Source organism: Gorilla gorilla, chromosome 15, assembly GCF_029281585.2.
Source record: "Gorilla gorilla gorilla isolate KB3781 chromosome 15, NHGRI_mGorGor1-v2.1_pri, whole genome shotgun sequence".
NCBI classification, from domain to species: domain Eukaryota; kingdom Metazoa; phylum Chordata; class Mammalia; order Primates; family Hominidae; genus Gorilla; species Gorilla gorilla.
Genome location: NC_073239.2, coordinates 130,477,994 through 130,503,878, shown reverse-complemented (window position 1 = coordinate 130,503,878; position 25,885 = coordinate 130,477,994).

Below are 25,885 nucleotides of genomic sequence, written 5' to 3'. Positions count from 1 at the left end.
CTGTATGAACATGGAAATATGTACACCGCCATCTGTATAAACATGGAAATATCTACACCGCTACCTGTATAAACATGGAAATATCAGCACTGCTATCAGTATGAACATGGCAGTATCTACACCGCAATCTGTATGAACATGGAAATATCTTCACCGCCATCTGTATGAACATGGAAATATCTGCACCGCCATCTGTATGAACATATAAATATCTACACCGCCATCTGTATTAAGATAGAGATATCTACACCGCTATCTGTATAAACATGGAAATATCTAAACCACTATGTGTATAAACATGGAAATATCTACACCGCTATCTGTATAAACATGGAAATATCTACACTGCTACCTGTATAAACATGGAAATATCAGCACCGCTATCTGTATGAACATGGAAATATCTACACCGCCATCTGTATGAACATGGAAAAACCTTCACCGCCATCTGTAAGAACATGGATATATCTAGACAGCCATCTGTATGAACATGGAAATATCTTCACCGCCATTTGTATGAACATGGATATGTCTACACAGCTGTCTGGATGAACATATAAATATCTACGCCGCCATCTGTATTAAGAATGAGGTATCTACACCGCTATTTGTATCAACATGGAAATATCTACACCGATATCTGTATGAACATGGAAATATCTGCACCGCCATCTGTATGAACATATAAATATCTACACCGCCATCTGTATTAAGAATGAGATATCTACACCGCTGTCTGTATAAACATGGAAATATCTACACCGCTATCTGTATGAACATGGAAATATCTACACCGCTACCTGTATAAACACGGAAATATGTACACCGCTACCTGTATAAACATGGAAGTATCAGCACCGCTATCGGTATGAACATGGCAATATCTACACGGCTATCTGTATGAACATGGAAATATCTACAACGCTATCTGTATGAACATGGAAATATCTACACCACTATCAGGATGAACACGGAAATAGCTACACAGCCTTCTGGATGAACATGGAAATATCTACACCGCTATCTGTATGAACATGGATATATCTACACAACCATCTGGATGAACATGGAAATATCTACACCGCTATCTGTATGAACATGGAAATACATACACCGCTATCTGTATGAACATGGAAATAACTACACCGCTATCTGTATGAACATGGAAATATCTACACCGCTATCTGTATGAAGATGGAAATATCTTCACCGCCATCTGTATGAACATGGATATATCTACACAGCCATCTGGATGAACATGGAAATATCTGCACCGCTATCTGTATTAACATGGAAATATCTACACCGCTATCTGTATGAACATGGATATATCTACAGAGCCATCTGGATGAACATGGAAATATCTACGCCGCTATCTGTGTAAACATGCATACATCTTCAACGCTATCTGTATAAACATGGAAATATCTACACTGCTATCTTTATGAACATGGAAATATCTACACCGCTACCTGTTTGAACAGGGAAATATATACACCGCTATCTGCATGAAAATGGAAATGTCTACACAGCTATCTGCATATACATGGAAATATCTACACAGCTATCTCTTTGCACATGGAAATAACTACACCGCTATCTCTATAAGCATGGAAATATGTACTCCACCATCTGTATGAACATGGAAATATCTGCACCGCCATCTGTATGAACATATAAATATCTACAATGCCATCTGTATTAAGAAGGAGATATCTATGCCGCTATCTGTATAAACATGGAAATATCTACAACGCTATCTGTATGAACATGGAAATATCTACACCGCTACCTGTATAAACACGGAAATATGTACACCGCTACCTGTATAAACATGAAAGTATCAGCACCGCTATCGGTATGAACTTGGCAATAACTACATGGCTATCTGTATGAACATGGAAATATCTACACCGATATCTGTATGAACATGGAAATATCTTCACTGCCATCTGTATGAACATGGATATATCTACACAGCCATCTGGATGAACATGGATATATCTACACAGCCATCTGGATGAACATGGAAATATCTACACCGCTATCTGTATGAACATGGAAATATCTACACCGCTATCTGTGTAAACATGCATACATCTTCTCCTCTATCTTTATAAACATGGAAATATCTACACTGCTATCTGTTTGAACATGGAAATATCTACACCGCTATCTGCATGAAAACGGAAATATCTACACAGCTATCTGCATATACATGGAAATATCTACACAGCTATCTCTTTACACATGGAAATAACTACACCGCTATCTGTATGAACATGGAAATATCTACACCACTATCTGTATGAACATGGAAATAGCTACACAGCCATCTGGATGAACATGGAAATATCTACACCGCTATCTGTATGAACATGGATATATCTACACAGCCATCTGGATGAACATGGAAATATCTACACCGCTATCTGTATGAACATGGAAATACATACACCGCTATCTGTATGAACATCGAAATATCTACACCGCTATCTGTATGAACATGGAAATATCTACACCGCTATCTGTATGAACCTGGAAATATCTTCACCGCCATCTGTATGAACCTGGATATATCTACACAGCCATCTGGATGAACATGGAAATATCTGCACCGCTATCTGTATGAACATGGAAATATCTACACCGCTATCTGTATGAACATGGATATATCTACAGAGCCATCTGGATGAACATGGAAATACCTACACCACTATCTGTGTAAACATGCATACATCTTCACCGCTATCTGTATAAACATGGAAATATCTACAATGCTATCTTTATGAACATGGAAATATCTACACCGCTAACTGTTTGAACAGGGAATTATATACACCACTATCTGCATGAAAATGGAAATGTCAACACAGCTATCTGCATATACATGGAAATATATACACAGCTATCTCTTTACACATGGAAATAACTACACCGCTATCTGTATTAACATGGAAATATGTACACTGACATCTGTATGAACATGGAAATATCTGCACCGCCATCTGAATGAACATATAATTATCTACACCGCCATCTGTATTAAGATGGAGATATCTACAACGCTATCTGTATAAACATGGAAATATCTACACCGCTATGTGTATAAACATGGAAATATCTACACCGCTATATGTATAAACATGGAAATATCTACACCGCTACCTGTATAAACAAGGAAATATCAGCACCGCTATCAGAATGAACATGGAAGTATCTACACCGCCATCTGTATGAACATGGAAATAACTTCACCGCCATCTGTATGAACATGGAAATATCTGCACCGCCATCTGTTTGAACATATAAATATCTACATTGCCATCTGTATTAAGATGGAGATATCTACACCGCTATCTGTATAAACATGGAAATATCTACACCGCTATGTGTATAAACATGGAAATATCTACACCGCTATCTGTATAAACATGGAAATATCTACACTGCTACCTGTATAAACATGGAAATATCAGCACCGCTATCTGTATGAACATGGAAATATCTACACCGCCATCTGTATGAACATGGAAAAATCTTCACCGCCATCTGTATGAACATGGATATATGTACACAGCCGTCTGTATGAACATGGAAATATCTTCACAGCCATATGTATGAACATGGATATGTCTACACAGCCGTCTGGATGAACATGGAAATATCTACACCGCTATCTGTATGAACATGGAAATATCTACACCGCTTGCTGTGTAAACATGCATACATCTTCACCGCTATCTGTATAAACATGGAAATATCCACACCGCTATCTGTATGAACATGGAAATATCTTCACCGCTATCTGTTTGAACATGGAAATATCTACACCGCTATCTGCATGAAAATGGAAATATCTACACAGCTATCTGCATATACATGGAAATATCTACACAGCTATCTCTTTACACATGGAAATAACTACACCGCTATCTGTATGAACATGGATATATCTACACCGCTAAATCTATGAACATGGAAATATCTACACCGCTACCTGTATAAACATGGAAATATCAGCACTGCTATCAGTATGAACATGGAAATATCTTCACCGCCATCTGTATGAACATGGAAATATCTTCACCGCCATCTGTATGAACATGGAAATATCTGCACCGCCATCTGTATGAACATATAAATATCTACACAGCCATCTGTATTAAGATGGAGATATCTACACCGCTATCTGTATAAACATGGAAATATCTACACTGCTACCTGTATAAACATGGAAATATCAGCACCGCTATCTGTATGAACATGGAAATATCTACACCGCCATCTGTATGAACATGGAAAAACCTTCACCGCCATCTGTATTAACATGGATATATCTAGACAGCCATCTGTATGAACATGGAAATATCTTCACCGCCATCTGTATGAACATGGATATGTCTACACAGCCGTCTGGATGAACATATAAATATCTACACCGCCATCTGTATTAAGAATGAGATATCTACACCGCTATTTGTATCAACATGGAAATATCTACACCGCTATCTGTATGAACATGGAAATATCTGCACCGCCATCTGTATGAACATATAAATATCTACACCGCCATCTGTATTAAGAATGAGATATCTACACGGCTGTCTGTATAAACATGGAAATATCAGCACCGCTATCTGTATGAACATGGAAATATCTACACCGCTACCTGTATAAACACGGAAATATGTACACCGCTACCTGTATAAACTTGGAAGTATCAGCACCGCTATCGGTATAAACATGGCAATATCTACACGTCTATATGTATGAACATGGAAATATCTACACCGCTATCTGTGAACATGGAAATATCTACACCAATATCTGGATGAACATGGAAATAGCTACACAGCCATCTGGATGAACATGGAAATAACTACACCGCTATCTGTATGAACATGGATATATCTACACAGCCATCTGGATGAACATGGAAATATCTACACCGCTATCTGTATGAACATGGAAATACATACACCGCTATCTGTATGAACATGGAAATAACTGCACCGCTATCTGTATGAACATGGAAATATCTACACCGCTATCTGTATGAAGATGGAAATATCTTCACCGCCATCTGTATGAACATGGATATATCTACACAGCCATCTGGATGAACATGGAAATATCTGCACCGCTATCTGTATGAACATGGAAATATCTACACCGCTATCTGTTTGAACATGGATATATCTACAGAGCCATCTGGATGAGCATGGAAATATCTACACCGCTATCTGTGTAAACATGCATAAATCTTCACCGCTTTCTGTATAAACATGGAAATATCTACACTGCTATCTTTATGAACATGGAAATATCTACACCGCTAACTGTTTGAACAGGGAAATATATACACCGCTATCTGCATGAAAATGGAAATGTCTACACAGCTATCTGCATATACATGGAAATATCTACAAAGCTATCTCTTTGCACATGGAAATAACTACACCGCTATCTCTATAAACATGGAAATATGTACTCCGCCATCTGTATGAACATGTAAATATCTGCACCGCCATCTGTATGAACATATAAATATCTACACCGCCATCTGTATTAAGAAGGAGATATCTGCACGGCTATCTGTATAAACATAGAAATATCTACACCGCTATCTGTATGAACATGGAAATATCTACACCGCTACCTGTATAAACACGGAAATATGTACAACGCTACCTGTATAAACATGGAAGTATCAGCACCGCTTTCGGTATGAACATGGCAATATCTACACGGCTATCTGTATGAACATGGAAATATCTACAACGCTATCTGTATGAACGTGGAAATATCTACACCACTATCTGTATGAACATGGAAATAGCTACACAGCCATCTGGATGAACATGGAAATATCTACACCGCTATCTGTATGAACATGGATATATCTACACAGCCATCTGGATGAACATGGAAATATCTACACCGCTATCTGTATGAACATGGAAATACATACACCGCTATCTGTATGAACATGGAAATATCTACACCGCTATCTGTATGAACATGGAAATATCTACACCGCTATCTGTATGAACATGGAAATATCTTCACCGCCATCTGTATGAACATGGATATATCTACACAGCCATCTGGATGAACATGGAAATATCTGCACCGCTATCTGTATGAACATGGAAATATCTACACCGCTATCTGTATGAACATGGATATATCTACACAGCCATCTGGATGAACATGGAAATATCTACACCGCTATCTGTGTAAACATGCATACATCTTCACCGCTATCTGTATAAACATGGAAATATCTACACTGCTATCTTTATGAACATGGAAATATCTACAACGCTATCTGTATGAACATGGAAATATCTACACCACTATCAGGATGAACATGGAAATAGCTACACAGCCATCTGGATGAACATGGAAATATCTACACCGCTAAATCTATGAACATGGAATTATCTACACCGCAATCTGTATGAACACGGAAATATCTTCACCGCCATCTGTATGAACATGGAAATATCTGCACCGCCATCTGTATGAACATATAAATATCTACACCGCCATCTGTATTAAGATGGAGATATATACACCGCTTTCTGTATAAACATGGAAATATCTACACCGCTATGTGTATAAACATGGAAATATCTACACCGCTATCTGTATAAACATGGAAATATCTATACTGCTACCTGTATAAACATGGAAATATCAGCACCGCTATCTGTATGAACATTGAAATATCTACACCGCCATCTGTATGAACATGGAAAAACCTTCACCGCCATCTGTATGAACATGGATATATCAAGACAGCCATCTGTATGAACATGGAAATATCTTCACCGCCATCTGTATGAACATGGATATGTCTACACAGCCGTCTGGATGAACATATAAATATCTACACCGCCATCTGTATTAAGAAAGAGATATCTACACCGCTATCTCTATCAACATGGAAATATCTACACCGCTATCTGTATGAACATGGAAATATCTGCACCGCCATCTGTATGAACATATAAATATCTACACCGCCATCTGTATTAAGAATGAGATATCTACACCGCTATCTGAATAAACATGGAAATATCTACACCGCTATCTGTATGAACATGGAAATATCTACACCGCTACCTGTATAAACACGGAAATATGTACACCGCTACCTGTATAAACATGGAAGTATCAGCACCGCTATCGGTATGAACATGGCAATATCTACACGACTATCTGTATGAACATGGAAATATCTACACCACTATCAGGATGAACATTGTAATAGCTACACAGCCTTCTGGATGAACATGGAAATATCTACACCGCTATCTGTATGAACATGGATATATCTACAGAACCATCTGGATGAACATGGAAATATCTACACCGCTATCTGTATGAACATGGAAATACATACACCGCTATCTGTATGAACATGTTAATAACTACACCGCTATCTGTATGAACATGGAAATATCTACACCGCTATCTGTATGAAGATGGAAATATCTTCACCGCCATCTGTATGAACATGGATATATCTACACAGCCATCTGGATGAACATGGAAATATCTGCACCGCTATCTGTATGAACATGGAAATATCTACACCGCTATCTGTATGAACATGGATATATCTACAGAGCCATCTGGATGAACATGGAAATATCTACGCCGCTATCTGTGTAAACATGCATACATCTTCAACGCTATCTGTATAAACATGGAAATATCTACACTGCTATCTTTATGAACATGGAAATATCTACACCGCTACCTGTTTGAACAGGGAAATATATACACCGCTATCTGCATGAAAATGGAAATGTCTACACAGCTATCTGCATATACATGGAAATATCTACACAGCTATCTGTATGAACATGGAAATAAATACACCGCTATCTGTATGAACATGGAAATATCTACACCGCTATCTGTATGAACATGGAAATACATACACCGCTATCTGTATGCACATGGAAATAACTACACCGCTATCTCTATAAGCATGGAAATATGTACTCCACCATCTGTATGGACATGGAAATATCTGCACCGCCATCTGTATGAACATATAAATATCTACAATGCCATCTGTATTAAGAAGGATATATCTACGCCGCTATCTGTATAAACATGGAAATATCTACACCACTATCTGTATGAACATGGAAATAACCGCACAGCCATCTGGATGAACATGGAAATATCTACACCGCTATCTGTATGAACATGGATATATCTACACGGCCATCTGGATGAACATGGAAATATCTACACCGCTATCTGTATGAACATGGAAATACATACACCGCTATCTGTATGAACATGGAAATATCTACACCGCTATCTGTATGAACATGGAAATATCTACACCGCTATCTGTATGAACATGGAAATATCTTCACCGCCATCTGTATGAACATGGATATATCTACACAGCCATCTGGATGAACATGGAAATATCTACACCGCTATCTGTATGAACATGGAAATACATACACCGCTATCTGTTTGAACATGGAAATATCTACACCGCTATCTGTATGAACATGGAAATATCTACACCGCTATCTGTGTAAACATGGAAATATCTACACCGCTACCTGTATAAACATGGGAATATCAGCACCGCTATCAGTATGAACATGGAAGTATCTACACTGCCATCTGTGTGAACATGGAAATATCTTAACCGCCGTCTGTATGAACATGGAAATATCTGCACCGCCATCTGTATGAACATATAAATATCTACACCACCATCTGTATTAAGATGGAGATATCTACACCGCTATCTGTATAAACATGGAAATATCTACACCGCTATGTGTATGAATATGGAAATATCTACACCGCTATCGGTATAAACATGGAAATATCTACACTGCTACCTGTATAAACATAGAAATATCAGCACCGCTATCTATATGAACATGGAAATATCTACACCGCCATCTGTATGAACATGGAAAAATCTTCACCGCCATCTGTATGAACGTGGATATATCTACACAGCCATCTGTATCAACATGGAAATATCTTCACCGCCATCTGTATCAACATGGATATGTCTACACAGCCGTCTGGATGAACATGGAAATATCTAAACCGCTATCTGTATGAAAATGGAAATATCTACACCACTATCTGTGTAAACATGCATACATCTTCACCGCTATCTGTATAAACATGGAAATATCTACACCGCTATCTGTATGAACATGGAAATATCTACACCGCTATCTGTTTGAACATGGAAATATCTACACCGCTATCTGCATGAAAATGGAAATATCTACACAGCTATCTGCATATACATGGAAATATCTACACAGCTATCTCTTTGCACATGGAAATATCTACACCGCTATCTCTATAAACATGGAAATATGTACTCCACCATCTGTATGAACATGTAAATATCTGCACCGCCATCTGTATGAACAGATAAATATCTACACCGCCATCTGTATTAAGAAGGAGATATCTACACCGCTATCTGTATAAACATGGAAATATCTACACCGCTATCTGTATGAACATGGAAATATCTACACCGATACCTGTATAAACACGGAAATATGTACACCGCTACCTGTATAAACATGGAAGTATCAGCACCGCTATTGGGATGAACATGGCAATATCTACACGGCTATCTGTATGAACATGGAAATATCTACACCGCTATCTGTATGAACGTGGAAATATCTACACCACTATCTGTATGAACATGGAAATACCTACACAGCCATCTGGATGAACATGGAAATATTTACACCGCTATCAGTATGAACATGGATATATCTACACAGCCATCTGGATGAACATGGAAATATCTACACCGCTATGTGTATGAACATAGAAATACATACACCGCTATCTGTATGAACATGGAAATATCTACACCGCTATCTGTATGAACATGGAAATATCTACACCGCTATCTGTGTAAACATGCATATATCTTCACCGCTATCTGTATAAACATGGAAATATCTACACTGCTATCTTTATGAACATAGAAATATCTACACCGCTAACTGTTTGAACACGGAAATATATACACCGCTATATGCATGAAAATGGAAATGTCTACACAGCTATCTGCATATACATCTAAATATCTACACAGCTATCTCTTTACACATGGAAATAACTACACCGCTATCTGTATGAACATGGAAATATGTACACCGCCATCTGTATAAACATGGAAATATCTACACCGCTACCTGTATAAACATGGAAATATCAGCACTGCTATCAGTATGAACATGGCAGTATCTACACCGCAATCTGTATGAACATGGAAATATCTTCACCGCCGTCTGTATGAACATGGAAATATCTGCACCGCCATCTGTATGAACATATAAATATCTACACCGCCATCTGTATTAAGATAGAGATATCTACACCGCTATCTGTATAAACATGGAAATATCTAAACCACTATGTGTATAAACATGGAAATATCTACACCGCTATCTGTATAAACATGGAAATATCTACACTGCTACCTGTATAAACATGGAAATATCAGCACCGCTATCTGTATGAACATGGAAATATCTACACCGCCATCTGTATGAACATGGAAAAACCTTCACCGCCATCTGTAAGAACATGGATATATCTAGACAGCCATCTGTATGAACATGGAAATATCTTCACCGCCATTTGTATGAACATGGATATGTCTACACAGCTGTCTGGATGAACATATAAATATCTACGCCGCCATCTGTATTAAGAATGAGGTATCTACACCGCTATTTGTATCAACATGGAAATATCTACACCGATATCTGTATGAACATGGAAATATCTGCACCGCCATCTGTATGAACATATAAATATCTACACCGCCATCTGTATTAAGAATGAGATATCTACACCGCTGTCTGTATAAACATGGAAATATCTACACCGCTATCTGTATGAACATGGAAATATCTACACCGCTACCTGTATAAACACGGAAATATGTACACCGCTACCTGTATAAACATGGAAGTATCAGCACCGCTATCGGTATGAACATGGCAATATCTACACGGCTATCTGTATGAACATGGAAATATCTACAACGCTATCTGTATGAACATGGAAATATCTACACCACTATCAGGATGAACATGGAAATAGCTACACAGCCTTCTGGATGAACATGGAAATATCTACACCGCTATCTGTATGAACATGGATATATCTACACAACCATCTGGATGAACATGGAAATATCTACACCACTATCTGTATGAACATGGAAATACATACACCGCTATCTGTATGAACATGGAAATAACTACACCGCTATCTGTATGAACATGGAAATATCTACACCGCTATCTGTATGAAGATGGAAATATCTTCACCGCCATCTGTATGAACATGGATATATCTACACAGCCATCTGGATGAACATGGAAATATCTGCACCGCTATCTGTATTAACATGGAAATATCTACACCGCTATCTGTATGAACATGGATATATCTACAGAGCCATCTGGATGAACATGGAAATATCTACGCCGCTATCTGTGTAAACATGCATACATCTTCAACGCTATCTGTATAAACATGGAAATATCTACACTGCTATCTTTATGAACATGGAAATATCTACACCGCTACCTGTTTGAACAGGGAAATATATACACCGCTATCTGCATGAAAATGGAAATGTCTACACAGCTATCTGCATATACATGGAAATATCTACACAGCTATCTCTTTGCACATGGAAATAACTACACCGCTATCTCTATAAGCATGGAAATATGTACTCCACCATCTGTATGAACATGGAAATATCTGCACCGCCATCTGTATGAACATATAAATATCTACAATGCCATCTGTATTAAGAAGGAGATATCTATGCCGCTATCTGTATAAACATGGAAATATCTACAACGCTATCTGTATGAACATGGAAATATCTACACCGCTACCTGTATAAACACGGAAATATGTACACCGCTACCTGTATAAACATGAAAGTATCAGCACCGCTATCGGTATGAACTTGGCAATAACTACATGGCTATCTGTATGAACATGGAAATATCTACACCGCTATCTGTATGAACATGGAAATAGCTACACCACTATCTGTATGAACATGGAAATAACCGCACAGCCATCTGGATGAACATGGAAATATCTACACCGCTATCTGTATGAACATGGATATATCTACACAGCCATCTGGATGAACATGGAAATATCTACACCGCTATCTGTATGAACATGGAAATACATACACCGCTATCTGTATGAACATGGAAATATCTACACCGCTATCTGTATGAACATGGAAATATCTACACCGCTATCTGTATGAACATGGAAATATCTTCACCGCCATCTGTATGGACATGGATATATCTACACAGCCATCTGGATGAACATGGAAATATCTACACCGCTATCTGTATGAACATGGAAATACATACACCGCTATCTGTTTGAACATGGAAATATCTACACCGCTATCTGTATGAACATGGAAATATCTACACCGCTATCTGTGTAAACATGGAAATATCTACACCGCTACCTGTATAAACATGGGAATATCAGCACCGCTATCAGTATGAACATGGAAGTATCTACACTGCCATCTGTATGAACATGGAAATATCTACACCGCTACCTGTATAAACACGGAAATATGTACACCGCTACCTGTATAAACATGGAAGTATCAGCACCGCTATCGGTATGAACATGGCAATATCTACACGGATATCTGTATGAACATGGAAATATCTACAACGCTATCTGTATGAACGTGGAAATATCTACACCACTATCTGTATGAACATGGAAATAGCTACACAGCCATCTGGATGAACATGGAAATATCTACACCGCTATCTGTATGAACATGGATATATCTACACAGCCATCTGGATGAACATGGAAATATCTACACCGCTATGTGTATGAACATGGAAATACATACACCGCTATCTGTATGAACATGGTAATATCTACACTGCTATCTGTATGAACATGGAAATATCTACACCGCTATCTGTATGAACATGGAAATATCTTCACCGCCATCTGTAAGAACATGGATATATCTACACAGCCATCTGGATGAACATGGAAATATCTGCACCGCTATCTGTATGAACATGGAAATTTCTACACCGCTATCTGTATGAACATGGATATATCTACAGAGCCATCTGGATGAACATGGAAATATCTACGCCGCTATCTGTGTAAACATGCATACATCTTCAACGCTATCTGTATAAACATGGAAATATCTACACTGCTATCTTTATGAACATGGAAATATCTACACCGCTACCTGTTTGAACAGGGAAATATATACACCGCTATCTGCATGAAAATGGAAATGTCTACACAGCTATCTGCATATACATGGAAATATCTACACAGCTATCTCTTTGCACATGGAAATATCTACACCGCTATCTCTATAAGCATGGAAATATGTACTCCACCACCTGTATGAACATGGAAATATCTGCACCGCCATCTGTATGAACATATAAATATCTTCAATGCCATCTGTATTAAGAAGGAGATATCTACGCCGCTATCTGTATAAACGTGGAAATATCTACAACGCTATCTGTATGAACATGGAAATATCTAGACCGCTACAAGTATAAAGACGGAAATATGTACACCGCTACCTGTATAAACATGAAAGTATCAGCACCGCTATCGGTATGAACATGGCAATATCTACACGGCTATCTGTATGAACATGGAAATATCTACACCGCTATCTGTATGAACATGGAAATATCTACACCACTATCTGTATGAACATGGAAATAGCTACACAGCCATCTGGATGAACATGGAAATATCTACACCACTATCTGTATGAACATGGAAATACATACACCGCTATCTGTATGAACATGGAAATATCTACACCGCTATCTGTATGAACATGGAAATATCTACACCGCTATCTGTATGAACATGGAAATATCTTCACCGCCATCTGTATGAACATGGATATATCTACACAGCCATCTGGATGAACATGGAAATATCTACACCGCTATCTGTATGAACATGGAAATACATACACCGCTATCTGTATGAACATGGTAATATCTACACCGCTATCTGTATGAACATGGAAATATCTACACCGCTATCTGTATAAACATGGAAAGATCTACACCGCTACCTGTATAAACATGGGAATATCAGCACCGCTATCAGTATGAACATGGAAGTATCTACACTGACATCTGTGTGAACACGGAAATAACTTAACCGCCATCTGTATGAACATGGAAATATCTGCACCGCCATCTGTATGAACATATAAATATCTACACCACCATCTGTATTAAGATGGAGATATCTACACCGCTATCTGTATAAACATGGAAATATCTACACCGCTATGTGTATAAACATGGAAATATCTACACCGCTATCGGTATAAACATGGAAATATCTACACTGCTACCTGTATAAACATGGATATATCAGCACCGCTATCTATATGAACATGGAAATATCTACACCGCCATCTGTATGAATATGGAAAAATCTTCACCGCCATCTGTATGAACATGGATATATCTACACAGCCATCTGTATCAACATGGAAATATCTTCACCGCCATCTGTATCAACATGGATATGTCTACACAGCCGTCTGGATGAACATGGAAATATCTACACCGCTATCTGTATAAACATGGAAATATCTACACCGCTATCTGTATGAACATGGAAATATCTACACCGCTACCTGTATAAACACGGAAATATGTACACCGCTACCTGTATAAACATGGAAGTATCAGCACCGCTATCGGTATGAACATGGCAATATCTACACGGCTATCTGTATGAACATGGAAATATCTACAACGCTATCTGTATGAACATGGAAATATCTACACCACTATCTGGATGAACATGGAAATATCTACACCGCTATCTGTATAAACATGGAAATATCTACACCGCTACCTGTATAAACATGGAAATATCAGCACCGCTATCAGTATGAACATGGAAGAATCTACACCGCCATCTGTATGAACATGGAAATATCTTCACTGCCATCTGTATGAACATGGAAATATCTGCACTGCCATCTGTATGAACATATAAATATCTACACCGCCATCTGTATTAAGATGGAGATATCTACACCGCTATCTGAATCAACATGGAAATATCTACACCGCTATCTGTATAAACATGAAAATATCTACACCGCTATCTCTATAAACATGGAAATATCTACAACGCCATCTGTACGAACAAGGAAATATCTACACCGCCATCCGTATGAACTTGGAAATATCGACACCGTTATCTGTCTGAACATGGAAATATGTACAAAGCTATCTGTATATACATGGAAATATCTACAGCGCTATCTCCAGGAACAAGGAAATAACTACACCGCTATCTCTATAAATATGGAAATATCTACACCGCCATCCCTATGAACATGGAAAAACTACACCGCCATCTGTATGAACATGGAAATATCTACACCGCTATCTGTATGAACATGGAAATACATACACCGCTATCTGTATGAACTTGGAAATAACTACACCGCTATCTGTATGAACGTGGAAATATCTACACCGCAATCTGTATGAACATGAAAATATCTTCACCGCCATCTGTATGAACATGGATATATCTACACAGCCATCTGGATGAACATGAAAATATCTGCACCGCTATCTGTATGAACATGGAAATATCTACACCGCTATCTGTATGAACATGGATATATCTACAGAGCCCTCTGGATGAACATGGAAATATGTACACCGCTATCTGTGTAAACATGCATACATCTTCACCGCTTTCTGTATAAACATGGAAATATCTACACTGCTATCTTTATGAACATTGAAATATCTACACCGCTAACTGAACAGGAAAATATATACACCGCTATCGGCATGAAAATGGAAATGTCTACACAGCTGTCTGCATATACATGGAAATATCTACACAGCTATCTCTTTACCCATGGAATATAACTACACCGCTATCTGTATGAACATGGAAATATCTACACCGCCATCTGTATGAACATGGAAATATCTACACAGCCATCTGAATGAACATATAAATATCTACACCGCCATCTGTATTAAGATGGAAATATATACACCGCTATCTGTATAAACATGGAAATATCTACACCGCTATGTGTATAAACATGGAAATATCTACACCGCTATATGTATAAACATGGAAATATCTACACCGCTACCTGTAAAAACATGGAAATATCAGCACCGCTATCAGTATGAACATGGAAGTATCTACACCGCCATCTGTATGAACATGGAAATATCTTCACCGCCATCTGTATGAACATGGAAATATCTTCACCGCCATCCGTATGAACATGGATATGTCTACACAGCCGTCTGGATGAACATGGAAATATCTACACCGCAATCTGTATGAACATGGAAATATCTACACCACCATCTGTATGAACATGGAAATATCTGCACCGCCATCTGTATGAACATATAAATATCTACACCGCCATCTGTATTAAGAAGGAGATATCTACACAGCTATCTGTATAAACATGGAAATATCTACACCGCTATCTGTATGAAAATGGAAATATCTACACCGCTACCTGTATAAACATGGAAATATGTACACCGCTACCTGTATAAACATGGATGTATCAGCACTGCTATCGGTATGAACATGGCAATATCTACACGGCTATCTGTATGAACATGGAAATATCTACACCGCTATCTGTATGAACATGGAAATATCTACACCACTATCTGTATGAACATGGAAATAGCTACACAGCCATCTGGATGAACATGGAAATATGTACACCACTATCTGTATGAACATGGATATATCTACACAGCCATCTGGATGAACATGGAAATATCTACACTGCTATCTGTATGAACATGGAAATACATACTCCGCTATCTGTATGAACATGGAAATACCTACACCGCTAACTGTATGAACATGGAAATATCTACACCGCTATCTGTTTGAACATGGAAATATCTTCACCGCCATCTGTATGAACATGGATATATCTACACAGCCATCTGGATGAACATGGAAATATCTGCACCGCTATCTGTATGAACATGGAAATATCTACACCGCTATCTGCATTTACATGGATATATCTACTCAGCCATCTGGATGAACATGGAAATATATACACCGCTATCTGTGTAAACATGCATACATCTTCACCGCTATGTGTATAAAGATGGAATTATCTACACTGCTATCTTTATGAACATGGAAATATCTGCACCGCTAACTGTTTGAACAGGGAAATATATACACCGCTATCTGCATGTAAATGGAAATGTCTACACAGTTATCTGCATATACATGGAAATACCTACACAGCTATCTCTTTACACATGGAAATAACTACACTGCTATCTGTATGAACATAGAAATATCTACACCGCTATCTGTATGAACATGGAAATATCTACACCGCTACCTGTATAAACACGGAAATATGTACACCGCTACCTGTATAAACATGGAAGTATCAGCACCGCTATCGGTATTAACATGGCAATATCTACACGGCTATCTGTATGAACATGGAAATATCTACACCGCTATCTGTATGAACATGGAAATATCTACACCACTATCTGTATGAACATGGAAAAAGCTACACAGCCATCTGGATGATCATGGAAATATCTACACTGCTATCTGTATGAACTTGGATATATCTACACAGCCATCTGGATGAACATGGAAATATCTACACCGCTATCTGTATGAACATGGAAATACATACACAGCTATCTGTATGAACATGGAAATAACTACACCACTATCTGTATGAACGTGGAAATATCTACACCGCTATCTGTATGAACATGGAAATATCTTCACTGCCATCTGTATGAACATGGATATATCTACACAGCCATCTGGATGAACATGGAAATATCTACACCGCTATCTGTATGAACATGGATATATCTACACAGCCATCTGGATGAACATGGAAATATCTTTACCGCTATCTCTATGAACATGGAAATATCTTCACCGCTATCTGTGTAAACATGCATACATATTCACCGCAATCTGTATAAGCATGGCAATATCTACACCGCTATCTGTATGAACATGGAAATATCTACACCGCTATCTGTATGAACATGGAAATATCTACACCGCCATCTGTATGAACATGGAAATATCTGCACCGCCATCTGTATGAACTTATAAATATCTACACCGCCATCCGTATTAAGATGGAGATATCTACACCGCTATCTGTATAAACATGGAAATAACTACACCGCAATCTCTATAAACACGTAAATTTTTACAACGCTATCTGGGTAAACATGGAAATGTCTACAGTGCTATCTCTATAAACTTGGAAATATCTACACCACCATCTGTAGAAACATGGAAATAGCTATACCGCTGTCAGTAAACATGGAAATATCTACAACGCTATCTCTATAAACATGGAAATATCTACAACGCCATCTGTACGAACAAGGAAATATCTACACCGCCATCCGTATGAACTTGGAAATATCGACACCGCTATCTGTCTGAACATGGAAATATCTACAAAGCTATCTGTATATACATGGAAATATCTACACCGCTATCTCCAGGAACATGGTAATAACTACACCGCTATCTCTATAAATATGGAAATATCTACACCGCCATCCCTATGAACATGGAAAAACTACACCGCCATCTGTATGAACATGGAAATATCTACACCGCTATCTGTATGAACATGGAAATACATACACCGCTATCTGTATGAACTTGGAAATAACTACACCGCTATCTGTATGAACGTGGAAATATCTACACCGCTATCTGTATGAACATGGAAATATCTGCACCGCTATCTGTATGAACATGGAAATATCTACACCGCTATCTGTATGAACATGGATATATCTACAGAGCCATCTGGATGAACATGGAAATATCTACACCGGTATCTGTGTAAACATGCATAAATCTTCACCTCTTTCTGTATAAACATGGAAATATCTACACTGCTATCTTTATGAACATGGAAATATCTACACCGCTAACTGTTTGAACAGGGAAATATATACACCGCTATCTGCATGAAAATGGAAATGTCTACACAGCTATCTGCATATACATGGAAATATCTACACAGCTATCTCTTTACAGATGGAAATAACTACACCGCTATCTGTATGAACATGGAAATATCTACACCGCCATCTGTATGAACATGGAAATATCTGCACCGCCATCTGTATGAACATATAAATATCTGCACCGCCATCTGTATTAAGACGGAGACATCTACACGCTATCTGTATGAACATGGAAATATCTACACCGCTATGTGTATAAACATGGAAATATCTACACCGCTATCTGTATAAACATGGAAATATCTACTCTGCTACCTGTATAAACATGGAAATATCAGCACCGCTATCTGTATGAACATGGAAATAACTACACCGCTTCTGTATGAACATGGAAAAATCTTCACAGCCATCTCTATGAACCTGGATATATCTACACAGCCATCTGTATGAACATGGAAATATCTTCACCGCCATCTGTATGAACATGGATATGTCTACACAGCCGTCTGGATGAACATGGAAATATCTACACCGCTATCTGTATGAACATGGAAATATCTACACCGCTATCTGTGTAAACATGCATACATCTTCACCGCTATCTGCATAAACATGGAAATATCCACACCGCTATCTGTATGAACATGGAAATATCTACACCGCTATCTGTTTGAACATGGAAATAACTACACCGCTATCTGCATGGAAATGGAAATATCTACACAGCTATCTGTATATACATGGAAATATCTACACAGCTATCTCTTTGCACATGGAAATAACTACACCGCTATCTCTATAAACATGGAAATATCTACACCTCTATCTGTATGAACATGGAAATATGTACACCGCTACCTGTATAAACACGGAAATATGTACACCGCTACCTGTATAAACATGGAAGTATCAGCACTGCTATCGGTATGAACATGGCAATATCTACACGGCTATCTGTATGAACATGGAAATATCTACACCGCTATCTGTATGAACATGGAAATATCTACACCACTATCTGTATGAACATGGAAATAGCTACACAGCCATCTGGATGAACATGGAAATATGTACACCGCTATCTGTATGAACATGGATATATCTACACAGCCATCTGGATGAACATGGAAACATCTACACTGCTATCTGTATGAACATGGAAATACATACACTGCTATCTGTATGAACATGGAAATATCTACACCGCTTTCTGTATGAACATGGAAATATCTTCACCGCCATCTGTATGAACATGGATATATCTACACAGCCATCTGTATGAACATGGAAATATCTACACCGTTATCTGCATTTACATGGATATATCTACTCAGCCATCTGGATGAACATGGAAATATATACACCGCTATCTGTGTAAACATGCATACATCTTCACCGCTATGTGTATAAAGATGGAATTATCTACACTGCTATCTATATGAACATGGAAATATCTGCACCGCTAACTGTTTGAACAGGGAAATATATACACCGCTATCTGAATGTAAATGGAAATGTCTACACAGCTATCTGCATATACGTGGAAATATCTACACAGCTATCTCTTTACACATGGAAATAACTACACTGCTATCTGTATGAACATGGAAATATCTACACTGCTATCTTTATGAACATGGAAATATCTAAACTGCTAACTGTTTGAACAGTTAAATATATACACCGCTATCTGCATGAAAATGGAAATGTCTACACCGCTATCTGCATATACATGGAAATATCTACACAGCTATCTCTTTACACATGGAAATAACTACACCGCTATCTGTATGAACATGGAAATATCTACACCGCCATCTGTATGAACAAGGATATGTCTACACAGCCGTATGGATGAACATGGAAATATCTACACCGCTATCTGTGTGAACATGGAAATATCTACACCGCTATCTGTGTAAACATGCATACACCTTCACCGCTATCTGTATAAACATGGAAATATCTACACCGCTATCTGTTTGAACATGGAAATATCTAAACCGCTATCTGCATGAAAATGGAAATATCTACACAGCTATCTGCATGTACATGGAAATATCTACACAGCTATCTCTTTGCACATGGAAATAACTACACCGCTACCTCTATAAACATGGAAATATCTACACCACCATCTGTATGAACATGGAAATATCTGCACCGCCATCTGTATGAACATATAAATATCTACACCGCCATCTGTATTAAGAAGGAGATATCTACACCGCTATCTGTATAAACATGGAAATATCTACACCACTATCTGTATGAACATGGAAATAGCTACACAGCCATCTGGATGAACATGGAAATATCTACACCACTATCTGTATGAACATGGAAATATCTACACCGCTATCTGTATGAACATGGAAATATCTTCACCGCCATCTGTATGAACATGGATATATCTACACAGCCTTCTGGATGAACATGGAAATATCTGCACCGCTATCTGTATGAACATGGAAATATCTACACCGCTATCTGTATGAACATGGATATATCTACACAGCCATCTGGATGAACATGGAAATATCTACACCGCTATCTGTGTAAACATGCATACATCTTCACCGCTATCTGTATAAACATGGAAATATCTACACTGCTATCTTTATGAACATGGAAATATCTACACCGCTATCTGTGTAAACATGCATACATCTTCACCGCTATCTGTATAAACATGGAAATATCTACACCGCTACCTGTATAAACATGGAAATATCTACACCGCTACCTGTATAAACACGGAAATATGTACACCGCTACCTGTATAAACATTTTAATTTCCACACCGATATCTGTATGAACATGGAAATATCTGCACCGCCATCTGTATGAACATATAAATATCTACACTGCCATCTGTATTAAGAATGAGATATCTACACCGCTATCTGTATAAACATGGAAATATCTACACCGCTATCTGTATGAACATGGAAATATCTACACCACTACCTGTATAAACACGGAAATATGTACACCGCTACCTGTATAAACATGGAAGTATCAGCACCGCTATCGGTATGAACATGGCAATATCTACACAGCTATCTGTATGAACATGGAAATATCTACACCGCTATCTGTATGAACATGGAAATATCTACACCACTATCTGTATGAACATGGAAATACCTACACAGCCATCTGGATGAACATGGAAATATCTACACCGCTATCTGTATAAACTTGGATATATCTACACAGCCATCTGGATGAACATGGAAATATCTATACCGCTATCTGTATGAACATGGAAATACATACACCGCTATCTGTATGAACATGGAAATAACTACACCGCTCTGTATGAACGTGGAAATATCTACACCGCTATCTGTATGAACATGGAAATATCTTCACCGCCATCTGTATGAACATGGATATATCTACACAGCCATCTGGATGAACATGGAAATATCTACACCGCTATCTGTATGAACATGGATATATCTACACAGCCATCTGGATGAACATGGAAATATCTACACCACTATCTGTATGAACATGGAAATAACTACACCGCTATCTGTATGAACATGGAAATATCTACACCGCTATCTGTATGAACATGGAAATATCTACACCGCTATCTGTATGAACATGGAAATATCTTCACCGCCATCTGTATGAACATGGATATATCTACACAGCCATCTGGATGAACATGGAAATATCTGCACCGCTATCTGTATGAACATGGAAATATCTACACCGCTATCTGTATGAACATGGATATATCTACACAGCCATCTGGATGAACATGGAAATATCTACACCGCTATCTGTGTAAACATGCATACATCTTCACAGCTATCTGTATAAACATGGAAATATCTACACTGCTATCTTTATGAACATGGAAATATCTACACCGCTAACTGTTTGAACAGGGAAATATATACACCGATATCTGCATGAAAATGGAAATGTCTACACAGCTATCTGCATTTACTTGGAAATATCTACACAGCTATCTCTTTACACATGGAAATAACTACACCGCTATCTGTATGAACATGGAAATATCTACACCGCCATCTGTAGGAACATGGAAATATCTGCACAGCCATGTGAATGAACATATAAATATGTACACCGCCATCTGTATTAATATGGAGATATCTACACTGCTATCTGTATAAATATGGAAATATCTACACCGCTATGTGTATAAACATGGAAATATCTACACCGCTATCTGTATAAACATGGAAATATCTACACTGCTACCTGTATAAACATGGAAATATCAGCACCGCTATCTGTATGAACATGGAAATATCTACACCACCATCTGTATGAACATGGAAAAACCTTCACCGCCATCTGTATGAACATGGATATAACTACACAGCCATCTGTATGAACATGGAAATATCTTCACCGCCATCTGTATGAACATGGATAGGTCTACACAGCCGTCTGGATGAACATATAAATATCTACACCGCCATCTGTATTAAGAATGAGATATCAATACCGCTATCTGTATAAACATTGAAATTTCCACACCGCTATCTGTATGAACATGGAAATATCTGCACCGCCATGTGTATGAACATATAAATATCTACACTGCCATCTGTATTAAGAATGAGATATCTACACCGCTATCGGTATAAACATGGAAATATCTTCACTGCTATCTGTATGAACATGGAAATATCTACACCGCTACCTGTATAAACACGGAAATATGTACACCGCTACCTGTATAAACATGGAAGTATCAGCACCGCTATCGGTATGAACATGACAATATCTACACGGCTATCTGTATGAACATGGAAATATCTACACCGCTATCTGTATGAACATGGAAATATCTACACCACTATCTGTATGAACAGGGAAATACCTACACAGCCATCTGTATGAAAATGGAAATATCTACACCGCTATCTGTATGAACTTGGATATATCTACACAGCCATCTGGATGAACATGGAAATATCTACACCGCTATCTGTATGAACATGGAAATACATACACCGCTATCTGTATGAACATGGAAATAACTACACTGCTATCTGTATGAACGTGGAAATATCTACACCGCTATCTGTATGAACATGGAAATATCTTCACCGCCATCTGTATGAACATGGATATATCTACACAGCCATCTAGATGAACATGGAAATATCTACACAGCTATCTGTATGAACATGGATATATCTACACAGCCATCTGGATGAACATGGAAATATCTTTACCGCTATCTCTATGAACATGGAAATATCTTCACCGCTATCTGTGTAAACATGCATACATATTCACCGCAATCTGTATAAGCATGGCAATATCTACACCGCTATCTGTATGAACATGGAAATATCTACACCGCTATCTGTATGAACATGGAAATATGTACACCGCCATCTGTATGAACATGGAAATATCTGCACCGCCATCTGTATGAACATATAAATATCTACACCGCCATCCGTATTAAGATGGAGATATCTACACCGCTATCTGTATAAACATGGAAATAACTACACCGCAATCTCTATAAACACGTAAATATTTACAACGCTATCTGGGTAAACATGGAAATGTCTATAGTGCTATCTCTATAAACTTGGAAATATCTACACCACCATCTGTAGAAACATGGAAATAGCTATACCGCTGTCAGTATAAACATGGAAATATCTACAACGCTATCTCTATAAACATGGAAATATCTACAACGCCATCAGTACGAACAAGGAAATATCTACACCGCCATCTGTATGAACTTGGAAATATCGACACCGCTATCTGTCTGAACATGGAAATATGTACAAAGCTATCTGTATATACATGGAAATATCTTCACCGCTATCTCCAGGAACATGGAAATAACTACACCGCTATCTCTATAAATATGGAAATATCTACACCGCCATCCCTATGAACATGGAAAAACTACACCGCCATCTGTATGAACATGGAAATATCTACACCGCTATCTGTATGAACATGGAAATACATACTCCGCTCTCTGTATGAACCTGGAAATAACTACACCGCTATCTGTATGAACATGGAAATATCTACACCGCTATCTGTATGAACATGGAAATATCTTCACCGCCATCTGTATGAACATGGATATATCTACACAGCCATCTGGATGAACATGGAAATCTCTGCACCGCTATCTGTATGAACATGGAAATATCTACACCGCTATCTGTATGAACATGGATATATCTACAGAGCCATCTGGATGAACATGGAAATATCTACACCGCTATCTGTGTAAACATGCATACATCTTCACCGCTTTCTGTATAAACATGGAAATATCTACACTGCTATCTTTATGAACATAGAAATATCTACACCGCTAACTGTTTGAACAGGGAAATATATACACCGCTATCTGCATGAAAATGGAAATGTCTACACAGCTGTCTGCATATACATGGAAATACCTACACAGCTATCTCTTTACACATGGAATATAACTACACCGCTATCTGTATGAACATGGAAATATCTACACCGCCATGTGTATGAACATGGAAATATCTCCACCGCCATCTGAATGAACATATAAATATCTACACCGCCATCTGTATTAAGATGGAAATATCTACACCGCTATCTGTGTAAACATGCATACATCTTCACCGCTATCTGTATAAACATGGAAATATCCACACCGCTATCTGTATGAACATGGAAATATCTACACCGCTATCTGTTTGAAC